This window comes from Saccostrea echinata, unplaced genomic scaffold (genome assembly GCF_033153115.1).
Source record: "Saccostrea echinata isolate AGI-Se365-2 ecotype Australia unplaced genomic scaffold, CSIRO_AGI_Sech_v1 ptg000064l, whole genome shotgun sequence".
NCBI classification, from domain to species: domain Eukaryota; kingdom Metazoa; phylum Mollusca; class Bivalvia; order Ostreida; family Ostreidae; genus Saccostrea; species Saccostrea echinata.
The window spans coordinates 7,804,510-7,817,983 of NW_026889813.1; the positions used below are offsets into that span (position 1 = coordinate 7,804,510).

The 13,474-nt window shown below is 33.3% G+C and overlaps 1 pseudogene; it reads right to left on the minus strand.

The window, feature by feature from the left end:
* Positions 1 to 4,655: 4,655 nt before the first annotated feature.
* Positions 4,656 to 12,712, minus strand: LOC133175840 (uncharacterized; annotated as a pseudogene).
* Positions 12,713 to 13,474: the final 762 nt, after the last annotated feature.

Sequence of the window (13,474 nt, forward strand, 5' to 3'; positions counted from 1 at the left end):
CAGTTGTTTGATACACATTTACTTAAACCTCACGAGGATATATTTGAAGATTCGAGACTGTGACATCCCATGACGTCGTATATACGTTGCTATTTAAGGTATGTCACTTGTTAGCTTTTAAGAAAAGTTCAGTAATAACTTCTCACTTCAAAACTATTTATTACAATTTCATTTTCTATAACATATTTGAATTATACAAATTATAAAACATTCAATTTAAAAACTGGCCATAAAATCATAAAGAACAAGATTTATGGGGGACTGTTTCTTGTGGTGGAAAGATATTTAATAGAAAGTTCTACAAATCTACACAATCTAATATCTTGGAATGTTAGCCCTACATATTTTTACTCGGAGCATTTTCCCCGTTATCATACGCTAGGAATTTGAAATGCAGGTGTCAAATTTTACATGTTCACTCAACAGAATTTGCCAAAAAATGAATATATATTTAAAAAGTCAAGATAAAATTCACACAGTTTTTTGCCTGAGCGTCAAATTTACTATCTCTCAGCAAATTCGATTAAAGCAACTCAGTTACTTTTTTTTGTTTTTGAAGTTTAATTTAGTTATGGCAAGAAAGAGCAATACCACAGTAAGTTATGGAAAAACTGTCTATTTGTGTTAAATTGCAATTCCGGAATTATTATAGAAAAAAGTTCATTTTGGAGCAATGTGCACAGTCCGAATTTTACTCTTCGTCTCGGCGTTCCTTTAAGAGCTAGTTTGCCGTTATGAGCAGCACTCGCTTCTAGTTTTCTTTTTCTTTAAGATCATTAAATCTATGCAGATAGAACAAATCTGACCTCTCTAGGCTTTTCGTGTAATTCCGAGGCGCCTCTACATTTTACGTTATTAGAAATCGTCACATCCGTTGCTTTCAGTTTCATTTTATTAGACTGAAACACTACAGCACTGTGATAATTTTTAATAATAAATTCATTTCGTGTTCACGAGTGTTTCAAAATGAAGATTTGCTGTTGGTGACATAGGCGCTTGGTTTCAGGTGCATGGATGGTATATTTTGTGTGTTATGTGTTTTTCTAGGTGTGTCTGAATACACTCATTAAAATAAAAATCGAAGATCGCTGAAATTAGCACGTTTTAAAAATATCATGTAACTGTATATAAAAAAGAACCAAGGTACGACAGTTGCCACCTTAGATTTCAGGGGGTGTCTCGGTTCACAATTGATTTTAATCAATATCTACACTTTTCCTACCGTTGTCGGATGAGATCTAGCTTCAAAAATGATTGAATAACGCCCTTCAATCGTGTGCCGATTTGAACTGAAACCAAGCGCCTATTGTTGGCGACTGTCATTTTATTTGTTAGAAAATGTAGATGTTATTTCTTATTGCATACAATACTGCATATCGATAAAAAAAATCCTTATTGATAACATTTATTAAAGTTATGAATAAAAGATCTTTAAAATAACGAAAATGATATTCAGTCTGAATTGGGTATTTTTTTTTTATCATATCTCAATTTATTCTCATATTCATAAGCGATTTATAAATTTACGATTTCATAGAAAGGATTTTACAAGAAGTACATTCAATGGAGTGTGCAAGATATTTACACAGTCGGCGGTATTAATTAATGATAAATAAGACTTAGACTATAACATTTTGTTTTGAATATGCTACAGCTGTGCCTTACACATTTTTAACACTTCACATTCATCGCGCTGTGCAACATATCGGCATCAACATTTGACAAAATCTAGGAAATTAGCACCTGAAGAGTTTTCGTAGTTTTGTCAGAGATAATAGGTATATATACAATTTGAGTATAAGTATATTATATTTGTCTTCTTCGTTTGATGAAAAAAACATTTAGTGCTATTCTTTAATCTTTGACTTTCATATACATGATTTATAATGTATTTGCGTCGAAAATTAGTCTTTTCTGTTGATCTCACAATATGTGTAGCTGATTTGTAAATATCACATTTTTAAATAAAAATGTTATACTTTTTTCTTCGGAATAAAAATATGTCATTAAAAACTCGAGTATTTTTTTTTAACTCTTTCTTGTTAAAATACTTTAAAATGAATCGGTAATTTTTTTTACGGACATTTGATGCTTTAGCTTAATCTTAACTTGTTTAGGTATGATATCAACTACCACTCAAAACATGCTGATAGGAATAAAATAAAATATCAACAACCCAAAAAGAAAAGATAGTATATTAATCTCAAGTATGAACAAATATGAAACCCTATTTTCTGATTTTCATGAAGATATAAAACATTGTTTCATTCTGTTTTTATTTAGTGCTCATAAAGTTGCTAAGCAGACAAATCGGCAACTCAAACATACCTGTCCCGTTACTGAGAACGTTTAAGTAAGGTTTTACATTTTCGACATATCTTGCGCACAGCACACACAAAGCGCCATATTTGTCATCAATATTTCCGAGAAATTAGTTTTCCTCTCGAAGTGGATTCAGCCACTAAGTGTCCTACATGTACGTACAGTCGTAAACTGCCTTTCCTTGCGAAACAAGGCTATATTACACGAATATAGACAGTTCATGAATGCATTTACGTCTGTGAATAATTGATACTGAGATGCGAAAATCAACATCATTGATAGCTCTCTGCATGGTGCAGGGGTGATAATAGAAAGACTTGTTTTTAGTTACATTGTCTGAAATAAGGGTCTAGAAGAAAAAAAAGTTAGTTAATATGGATATAAATTATATAGATCATAAAAACATTGTATATCAATTTTATGCGAAATTTTCTATTAAATAACTTATTTCCAGTTTGAGTTTTAAATACTTATTAAAATCCCATATGAGTTTTAAACAATCACTATATACATGACATATAATAAACCGTTTTTAAAGAATTTGCACCATTGATGTTTTTTTTAATACTTCTTCGATACATGTATTATCACTGCAGCAATTGTTAGCTACATGTTACACAGTGCCGACATAATTTTTAATGAACTACAGTGTATAGAGATAAGAACCGCCTTTATCCACTAACAGCAGATTTTCGTACAATGTATACTGTCTACCACTTATTGACACCTATTATTAGACATGTGCGTAACACAGTATTACTCTAAAATAGCCGAAAGCGAGTTGGGGATTTCCAGTTGCATATTTTTAGAAGACTCGGTGGAGTTATCTTACTTGCTAAGTGGCGCTGGATCGCGAACGGAAGTAGTATTAAGATGACAGTAAGCGCTTTGCGCTGCGCTTAGCGCTTAAAAATGCAAAGCTTGAGCACGTGCAGTGGCTTTGGAAACAAAGCGATGGGAGTCAAATGAACACCTGGTAATCCAAAATCTCTAACTGACCCTGGACGTACATGTAAAAAAAGTAATTGGAACTGGAATGGATCGAAAGCAGCGTACTTATATAGGAAAGAACACAGGGGAGTGCATGCATATGGAAATTGCCAGGGCTGGACTGCAATTCAGAACATGATACAAATTATATTAAACGGTAATTTCAAGTGATTCTCACCTTAGAGTCTGTCGAGCTTTTGGAAGTCACACGGTCTCTTTAATTTAAATATCCATAGCATATCCCTTTTGTCAACAAGGTTTTTGACTGAGATTTCTTCGACAGATATTGTTGTTAACCAACTAAACCAGTCGCATGATTTATTTTTATTAGGGATGCCAACGGATATTCAAATATTCATTCAATGAGTTAATGAAATATGAAAATAATAAACAGAAATCAAGCTCAAAAGTCTATTAAAACAATACAAACTGGGAGCAGAGAAATCACAGACCTCTGAAAACAGAGGGGATCAGGGTTCGTATGCATAAAAATTGTCAATAAAGTCACTTCCGCTTTCACTTAAATGTAAACATTTCAAACACATGTCTCGATGAAGAAGCAAACAAATAATATTATGAAAAATATGCCAAGCAGGAAAACAGTACTTAAGTATATATGCTTAAGGACTTAAGAATTTTTATGCATATGAACCCAGGTGCAATGGAGGAGTGGGCATCCCCTATCGACCGGTCACACCTTGTCATAACCTTTTTTCTTTTATTAAAAAAACTTTCTTCAACAGATTATGCTTCCCTCAACACTTTTTGAAAAAGTCCCTTTATCACCTGGCCTGGAATATACTGGACTTTAATTTATCATGGGGGAATAATTGTATATAAAGTTGAAAAGTTTTTATGTTGTTGATTTTGTAAATTTTTTGTGATTTCAAATGTTCCAAAAGTTCCTTGGAATTTTTCAGCTTCCACATCTGGCACCGGGATCATGAAACATATTAAGCTTAAGTCAAAATCTTTATGTTCTATTTAGTTTTTGTAAAGGTCAATCAGAACAAAATTAAAATTAAATATTTTTCAATTTTGCTTTACAAAAGTGTTGTTGTCTGCAAATTTAGAGATAAATTCAACAATTAGTAAACATTTTACAGGTAATTGAAAATTTGACTTAAGTCTGTTTCATGATCCTGGGGCCTGATTTAACTACAGATGTCACTTTCCTCTGACTGTGTAGGTTTTCTAAGTTTAAAACAATAAATCTCTACTGCACTCCTATCTTCTGTTGTAAGTTTCTTTTTTATAAATTCAATATAAAGTAATGAAACACACTTTGTGGAAAATACATGATTGTACATATTTCATTCGTTTTTTTATTCATTCCCTTCTGAACAAACATTTCTTTTTTTTTCAACAATTACTCTTTTTTCACTTCCGTTAATCTTACCCTCTTGTCTGCAGTGTTACAGTACAAGAATTTTTTTCAATAAAATGTTGAACAGAAAAGCTCACCCAGCCGATATAATGTGTGAGCTAAAACATAAAACTGGAATTGATTGAAATCGTCTGCAATGTTAAATGAACTACAGCACGGCAGTAGCACCCCTTTCAAACCTAACTTGCATCATTCTAAAAAGCAAGAGAGCTTTGAACACAGTTTTGCGATCGTCTTGTTTTAAATAATTGTAGCCTCTACTGAAGCGAAATATTGGACATTCTTCCTCCTCAACATTCACAGGCCCAGGTTTATTTCCTGGTCTATTTCGAATTTCCTCCAAACAAGGACCTTTAACTTTGAGGAAGGTAAATCGTACCTGAAAAATATTACAGTATTCGTATATGAGATACATTTTACCAGAATTGCAAGAAGCTTACATGTGCATGTATATGAGAGACAAATTATTAATCTGAAATTGCTATAATATTTAAATTATTTGCTTCCATGCAATATGCTTTTCATTATCTTTGAATACTAGTATCTTAAAGATTTCACTAATGTGCATTGGGAGGGGTGGGGGTGGGGGGTTATTAAAGCTCCAGTGAAGTCTTTGTGCAAAATCTTCAATTGTTCTATGGTAAAACACCCTCGGCTATATGAACATACAACAGCAGTCTTACTGTTTGGCATGATTGAAAACATTTCTAATGTGCCGGTAGTATCAGTACTGAATTCATTCTACAACATATTTTCATAGAAATGAACATGCATTAAGGAGTTACAATATATGACCCTCTGCTCTAAATTTCTCATTTTTTTTTTTATTTCTTAGCATTGATTTTATCAAAAACTATAGAATTAGATTCAAAAGGAAAATAGTATGAGGTATGAAGCTGTGATTACTTTTTCAGAAATGAATTAATTGTCTGACCATGATATGAAGAAAATTTGACACAGAGAAAAACAATGATTTATTATCACGGGATAAGATTAAAAATCCTTTGAGGTATATATGAAAATATTGTTTTGTGTCATACATATTAAATTCATATTCAAAAACATAATAAAGCACTGCTTTTTAAGACAGAATATCACATTAGTATTATTTTGTGCTTGTACAAAGCAGCAAGATTTATCTTTCTTTAAAGGTGCTTGGACACAGATTTAAAGTTAATATTTTCTCAAATTTTCTGTATAATTTCATGACTTATATGAGTATGTTGCTATAGCATTTCATACTAAAATATAATAAAAATCTTTTTTCATCTCGAAGTTACTAAAACTTCGAATTTCTGGACGCGTTGGATTGACACATCCTTGCGCTTTTACATATCTTAATTTTATTCTTAATACTTAAGAAAAGTGGTAATTTTGTTGTGTATTAATGAAAAATATTAAAACTATAACCCAGAAAATTCAGAGTAGAAATGTTTGAAAGCAAAACCCACTCACAGTATTGTAAGTCCGTGCTCAGTGGTGTGTGCAGAGTTTAACAATTGAACACACCCGGTGAATCGTAAACATTAACAATAACAAATCTCGTGCCCTGTTTACAAAAACAGTTTACGTTTCACGGGTTGTTCAATTTGTTAAACTCTGTACACATCACAGAGCACGGACTGACAATACTGGTGAGTTGGTTTTGCTTTCGAACATTTCTACTCTGAATTTTCTGGATTATAGATGTAATATTTTTCATAACAAAATCGCTTCTTTTCTTAAATATTAAGGATAAAATTAAAATTTGTGTAAGTGCAACGATGTGTTAATCAAACGCGTCCCGGAATTCGTAGTCCCAATAATATCCAGATAAAATAAGTTTTTAATTATATTTTCGTGTGAAATGCTATTGCAATATATAAGTTGTGATATACAGAAAATTTGAGAAAATATTAAGTTCAAATCTGTGTCTAAGCACCTTTAAGATTTTTTTTTCTAGAAAAAAATTTGAATACTAATAAAAATGCTTTATGTGGTCATGATGTATTACTGCAGTTTCAAAACTGTTCATAAAAAATAGAACTATATTATTGTAATACTTAAAGAACTAGATGCAAACGTTTTAGGTCAAATGTAATCAGTATAGATGAAAAATATTAGCAAAAGAATATAGAAGTCAATTTTTTGTCTTTCATTGGTTTTGGTAAAAAGGTCGCCATTACTGAATTATAGTACGACAAACTAAGGGTAACTTTAGGATTATTTACTTGGGAAGTTACCTCTCATATCAAAAGACCAGTCCCCCTCAAAGATAGATAATTGAACTTGAGGAAAATACACAAGCCCCTATAAAAAAATTAAAATAGTGTTTGAAAAGGTCAGAATTTAAAACTGTAAAATATTTGCACAAATATTCGAATCATAACTCAAAAAAAAAGATTATGGAACTAATAGTCAGTGGTCTAACAGAAGTATGCAGACTGTAAGTAAAAACCGTAAAAATAAGAACCAGGTTGCCAGAAACAGCCCCCCCCCCCCTTTTTGGTAGGTTTTGTGAATTTGGACCATAGAGCAAGGGCTCCTAAAAACTCCTTTTTCAAAAATTCCTTATATCACAACCTTTCAAATAACATAATATTTATTCAAAGGCAGGCCAACCTTTAGTGAGATTTAGGCCAAAATTCATGCAAAAATCGGTGATTGAGGAAAATGCTGTTCTAAGTTAACTTTAACATAATTTTCGTACTGCTAATAGTCAACTTTTAGACACGTTTATGGTAGAAAATAACCAATGAACATTGACACTGAAAATGTAACTTGTTCCAGAAAATTGTTCTCTCTTATAATTATGTCAATTCCTTTTTGGGAAATGAAGTGATCCTTTGTTATGGGAAGTTAATTGTCCCCTACTTTCTCTGAAAGAGGAGGATATTAATCTGGGTCTGTGTCCGTCCGTCCGGTTGTTTTTTGTCTGTGTGTAGCACTTTCATTTCCAGATGATGTCTCAAAAGCCTTTGAGCTTTTGCTATGAAATTTGACCATAACAACTCCCTATGGCCTAAAACAGACCCCATTTGATTTTGAGGTCAAAAGGTCAAAGTCAGAAGTTCAAACATTCTGTCTCTGTGTAACACTTTCATTTCCAAACAATATTTCAGGAAGTCTTTGAGCTTTTGCAATTTTATATATAATAACTCCCTATGGCCTAAAGAAAACTAATATAAATTTGGAGTTCAAAGAGTTGAAGGTCAAAAACAGAAATTTATACATTGCAAAAAATGATTTCCAGATAATAACTTGCTTTTTTTGTTGTCCTTGAGTGTCTTCAATGAAATCTTATCACTCCCAATGACTTAAAGAATACACCTATTGACTTTTAGGTCAAAATTTCAAGGTAAAAAATTCATATCTTGCATAAAATGGTTTCCTGGTAATAGCTTCAATTTACCTCTCTTCATGATTTTACAATGAAAATTCATACTTTTCATCAATATGACTTTCTGAAGACCTCTATTGATTTTTAGGTCAAAGACCAAGGTTAGAAATTCTATATTGCATACATAGTTTTCAGATGATAACTTTAGTTCTCTGTAAGCTTTGTAAGGTCACAAATTTCTTTAGCTTAAAAAAGGTCAATATAGACTTTAAGGCCAAACAAAAAAATATGTGTGGTTCCGGTTACACTTCCAAAAAAATTAGGGTAGGTAGGTAGGGATTTTTTTTTTTTTTTTTTTTTTTTTAACAAAATGATTTTCTTAATTTTTCTAAATAATACCTATCACTCCTTTGCAAATGGCATTTAGATGAGGTGTGATAATATACTAGTCAATATTGGTAGGGGACACCTACATGCTAGCTTGCTTTGGATTTAACACTATTAAACACTTGCACTATGTATTGCAAGGAGGCTGTCATTGCTGAAACTAAAACTTAAACTGTAGCCATTAATGGAAATCGGGGAAAATTCCGGAAAAAATATGAAAATTGCCAAAAAAGTTTAGGGTCGGGGGTATAAAATAGGGAAGGTCGGGTAACCGGAACCACACATATTTTTTTATTTGGCCTAAGGCCAAAAGCTGAAAGGTCAAGGTAGACTTTTTTTTTTTTTATTTTTCTCCATCTTCATTTTTTTATGGTCTTCCACCCTTTTCTTTTTTTCCATAAGCTGGGGACACAAATTCCCTAAATTGGCTTGTTTGAAATTTTAATCATTTGAGCTTCATTTAAAAGATTGAAATAATTTTTGCATACCCATGTCTTTTCAAGAGTGATACCAAGTATTCCCTCATTTCTTGGTGACTTATCAAGGTACAAAAATAGGTCTCCAATATGTTTGGACCAAATACTGAGATCATCTTTGGAATTATTGGCTGCATCTTGTTGGTAGATAACTCTGGGTTTCTTTGGTGGAGAGATAAAGTCCTCCTCATGACAAGTTCTCCGTACCTACAGATAAATTCAATTATTTTATCATATGTTATGTAAATTGAGAAAACATGTCCTATTACATGTAATTACAGGTGACTCCTGGTGACTCAAACTTTGATCTCTTGAAGTTCTTAGTCTCTTGAACTGAGTCTTCCTTTCATACTTTTCAATCAGCTTTATCTTATAGCATTTTATCACAATTCTGGTTTGAAGACAGGTAAACAATTAAACATTCTTACCTCACAAACACAAAGAACTGGCCTTTGAAGTCCAGGATCTGTTCGGCAACAAAGAAGGTCAGCTTTAGATGACATAGTCCTACCCATGATCATAGCTTTCTTAGTCTCAATAAATGGTTGGGTCCTTTAAACAAATAGGAATTCATAATTTATAATTAAAAGACCTTTATTCAATGTAAAAATAATTAAAAGTATATATACATATACTTCTTGTTGCAGGATGCATATTTTAATGCCTTATGTACTGTCTATCACCCAATTCTACATCACCAGAAAATATCATTTTACATAGATGTGATGAGTATTACATGTATACATTCAAGCATTAAGGATACATAACACAATCAAAAATTTGATGCCTGGATTGATATATATTTTTTGACTGATTTCAAATAGAAATGACTTAATAATAAATCCCTAAAATATAAAGAAATCGTACGTTTTCTTTGGTGCTAAAATTTGTGACTTTGTTTTGGTTTCTATACAATTCTATACAAATTTTGCATGTATTTTTAACATAATTGTGACAAAATCTTACTAAATTCTCCCACTTTACATGGCAGACATTATTCAGGTTACCCATTTGAATATAAATATATAAAAAATATTGCTGATTTCGAAAAAAGTTTGTTTGTGTTATTTATCCTTAATTAAATCTCTCTCTGAAAATAGGCTAAAGAGCTGGTAATGGTATGGGCCATGGCCATCAGCCTGGGTAGCTCAGTAGGTTGAGCACCTGACTAGTGATGCAGGGGTTCTGGGTTTGATTCCCTGTCCAGCCATACATTTTCTCCTTTCCTGTTACATAATTTGGTGCCATTGACCGCCGCTGGACTTGCAGGTGAAAGTCCTGCCAGGGGCAGTAAGACTTGGGTTGTGTCTTAGAGGGTGAAGACAATTTAAGGCAGCAGGAATGTAATGGTTTCGGCCATGGATATCGGCCTGGGTAGCTCAGTCGACTGAGCACCTGACTAGTGATGCAGGGGTCCCAGGTTTGATTTCCGGTCCAGCCATACATTTTCTCCTTTCCTATTAAATACTTATTAAAATGACCCTGTCAATTTAACAATTACTCATCTTTCAATCTAGTATATGTAATTTTCAAACATTACTCTAAAGACTTTGTGCTTTAATTAGCTAAAGAGGTCCTATTCAAACTCTATAGAGTCCACATGTGACACGTTTGATATTTTTTGTTTAATTTCAATGTCCTTGAATTAAACAGACAATAACTTTAAACCAACTATTATACAAGAAAGTTTTAATTGCATATTGTCAAATGACAACTAGTCAATGACAAATAATATATTCAAGATATCCTGCTGAACAAACTTTTTAAAGTCTTGAGTTATTTTGAGACCACTAATATATACCAGTTGGGGTTGTTTGAAAATTAAGAAAAAAAATTGATGAGCCATAAGGATGGAACACCAGGCCATCGCAAGTTAACATCAGCATAAGCTTGTACCCATTGCAGCGGGTAGAACGAGACAATGCAGATAAAGTGCCTTGTCTAAGGACACAACACACAACATTTAGTGACATGAGGTGGCAGGGCTTGAACTAGTGTCCTTTGGTTACTGGCCAAACACCTATGACCACTGAGTCATCATCATCTTCTCAAGCCAACGGTTTTCGTTCCACTTCACTCCCCACAAACCCTTGGCAGATTACACCATCAAAACTTTGGCCGCTATAAGCAACATCTTCTGGACGCACTAAATTTTAACTTCTGGATTCCAGCCAATCAGGTAACAGTTTTCAAACTGTAATTCAGTATCCACTGTAAACAAGAATTGGAGATGGAGTCAAAAACAGAGAATGAAGAACTACAGGAGGGAATTAAAGGTGTATAAAATATGAAGAATATGGAGTCACAAAAGTTAAAACAATTATAGATGACTGTTCATCTGTTGTTTTAATAAATGACATTATGTGACATGAAAGCTGTCTCCTCATTGGTTCCAAGGAAACTGCATATCAGCCACAGTTTTAGTGGTGTATTCTCTGCCAAAGGTTTGTTGGGAGCAAAGCAGACCGAAAACCCTTGGCTTGCGAAAATGCTGAACCATGTGCTCCACAATTTGTTTGCAAATCTCAGGGATATTTCTCACACATGTATAAAGTTGCTCTAGTGTATTTAAGTCGATTTCAACAAAGAATTTGAATTATAGATCAAACAAATTAAGAATGAATAATAAACTTCATGAAAAATTTACCAATATATTGTGGCGGTCAGACAGATTTGATGGCTGGTGGCCAGATAGCTCAGTTGGTAGAGCCCCTGACTGGGGATTCAGGGGGCCTGGGTTCAAATCCCGGTCCTTGTCCATCAAATTTTTCTCCTCTCTTGTTACATTTGGTGCTGTGCCCTGGAAGTGACAGATGTAAGACTTGCCAGGGAAGAACCTGGGTTAGTGACTTTATGGGAGAAGACCTTTAAAAAGGAGGGAGGAATGTGACGGTCAGATGGGTTTGACTGCAGGTTGCCAGAGAGCTCAGTTGGTAGAGCACCTGGCTGGAGATTCAGGGGGCCTTGGTTCGAATCCCTGTCTGGTCCATCACACCTTTCTCCTCTCCTGTTACAATATTAATAAATTTTTGCAACAGGGGCTAAGCTACATAATTTTGATGTACTTACCAAGTATTAATACCAAATAACTGCAGCAACTTCTCAAACAAGACCTGGTATTTCCAATCTGATATGCTTGTGTTGGGCTTATTTTTTGCAATTATTTGTGCTAAGCAGTAATTAAATTCCTCCAATTTTAATAAAAACCTGCAATATGAAGTTTAAACAAATTAAAAAACATAATATTTAACTTGAGAGTCAGATACATATTTTAAAGATATTCAGGATAACAGGTACCCCCCCCCCCCCCGCCCTATTTTTTGACTAAAATTGTTTCCAGGCCTGATAATTTGTAGAAAAATAGATTCTTACTTTTCCAATAAGGGTTCTGATTTAATCACTTTCAACTGCTGTCTAGTTGGTTCCCACGAACTTGCAAATGTTTCAATCGGTGTAGCAATGTTTGGAGGCAAAGACTCCAAGGATTCGTAATCCAGTTTAAGGTTGCAGGCATTAACACACCTGTCAATTTCACAATAGTCGTCTGCATCCAAATGAAACAGCGACCATTCAGATGTAATTATTCTGTAGATGTCTTCTTCTTTAAAATAAATTAACCCCAAGTTTCTCAACAAAATGACGATCCCAATCTAATGTGCTCTTCGGACACAAAAACTCTTCACCAGAATTTGATTCCCGCATTTTCTCAGGATCCATCACAAGTGCAAACAGTCATCCACAGCTGATGTGAGCAAATCCCTATTTATTCTGTTCCTTTAAATTAATTACGAGAATTCATGATCACTTTGTTTCGTACTGAAAGTGAAACCAGAAATGCATATGGTGGCCCAGTGCGACCATTTCTCTCATAATATACGGAGGCCCCAATGCGACATATTTACAAACCTCTAATATTTTTTTTTTTATGAAATAGTGCGCATCATCATGATCATGGAATATGCCAATTTTTCTAGTTGTTGAAAATCAAAAAGAGATTGATGGAGTCTGCAGAGATACTGATTATGATGCATTCTAATAATCTAGGCGCGTTGCCTTGACATAGAATAACAATGAAATGGTACGTAGTTACAACTTTTGTTTTTCCGACATATATAATTAGCATTTTTTCCCCAATGGATATGGGTTTGTCAAAACTTCGCTATATGCAAACTTTTCATGTCTTTAATCCTTAAAAATAAGCACCTTTTTGGTTTTACAAATTATATCTCAAATCAACTGAAAAAGAATTATCATACTTTTAAAAGATGGATAATATTTTTATTTCTTTTACCAAAAGTTCTTTGTCTTCGTAGCCAATCGTACATATGTACATGTACGTAAATAAAAGATGGGTAGTCTTCTTTAGGTAATATAACGTTATCCCTCTGCTCCAAATTTCACCATTTTTTTTTAAATTCACAACATTGATTTTCATCAACAACAATAGCATTACATTCAAATAGAAAATAGTTTGAAGTATGAAGCGTTGCTTACTTTTTCAGAAATGAATATCATTTCTAATCATGATATGAACAAAATTTGATATGGTAAATAGAAAGATTAATAATTTTTTTTATCTCACCCATAAAGTCA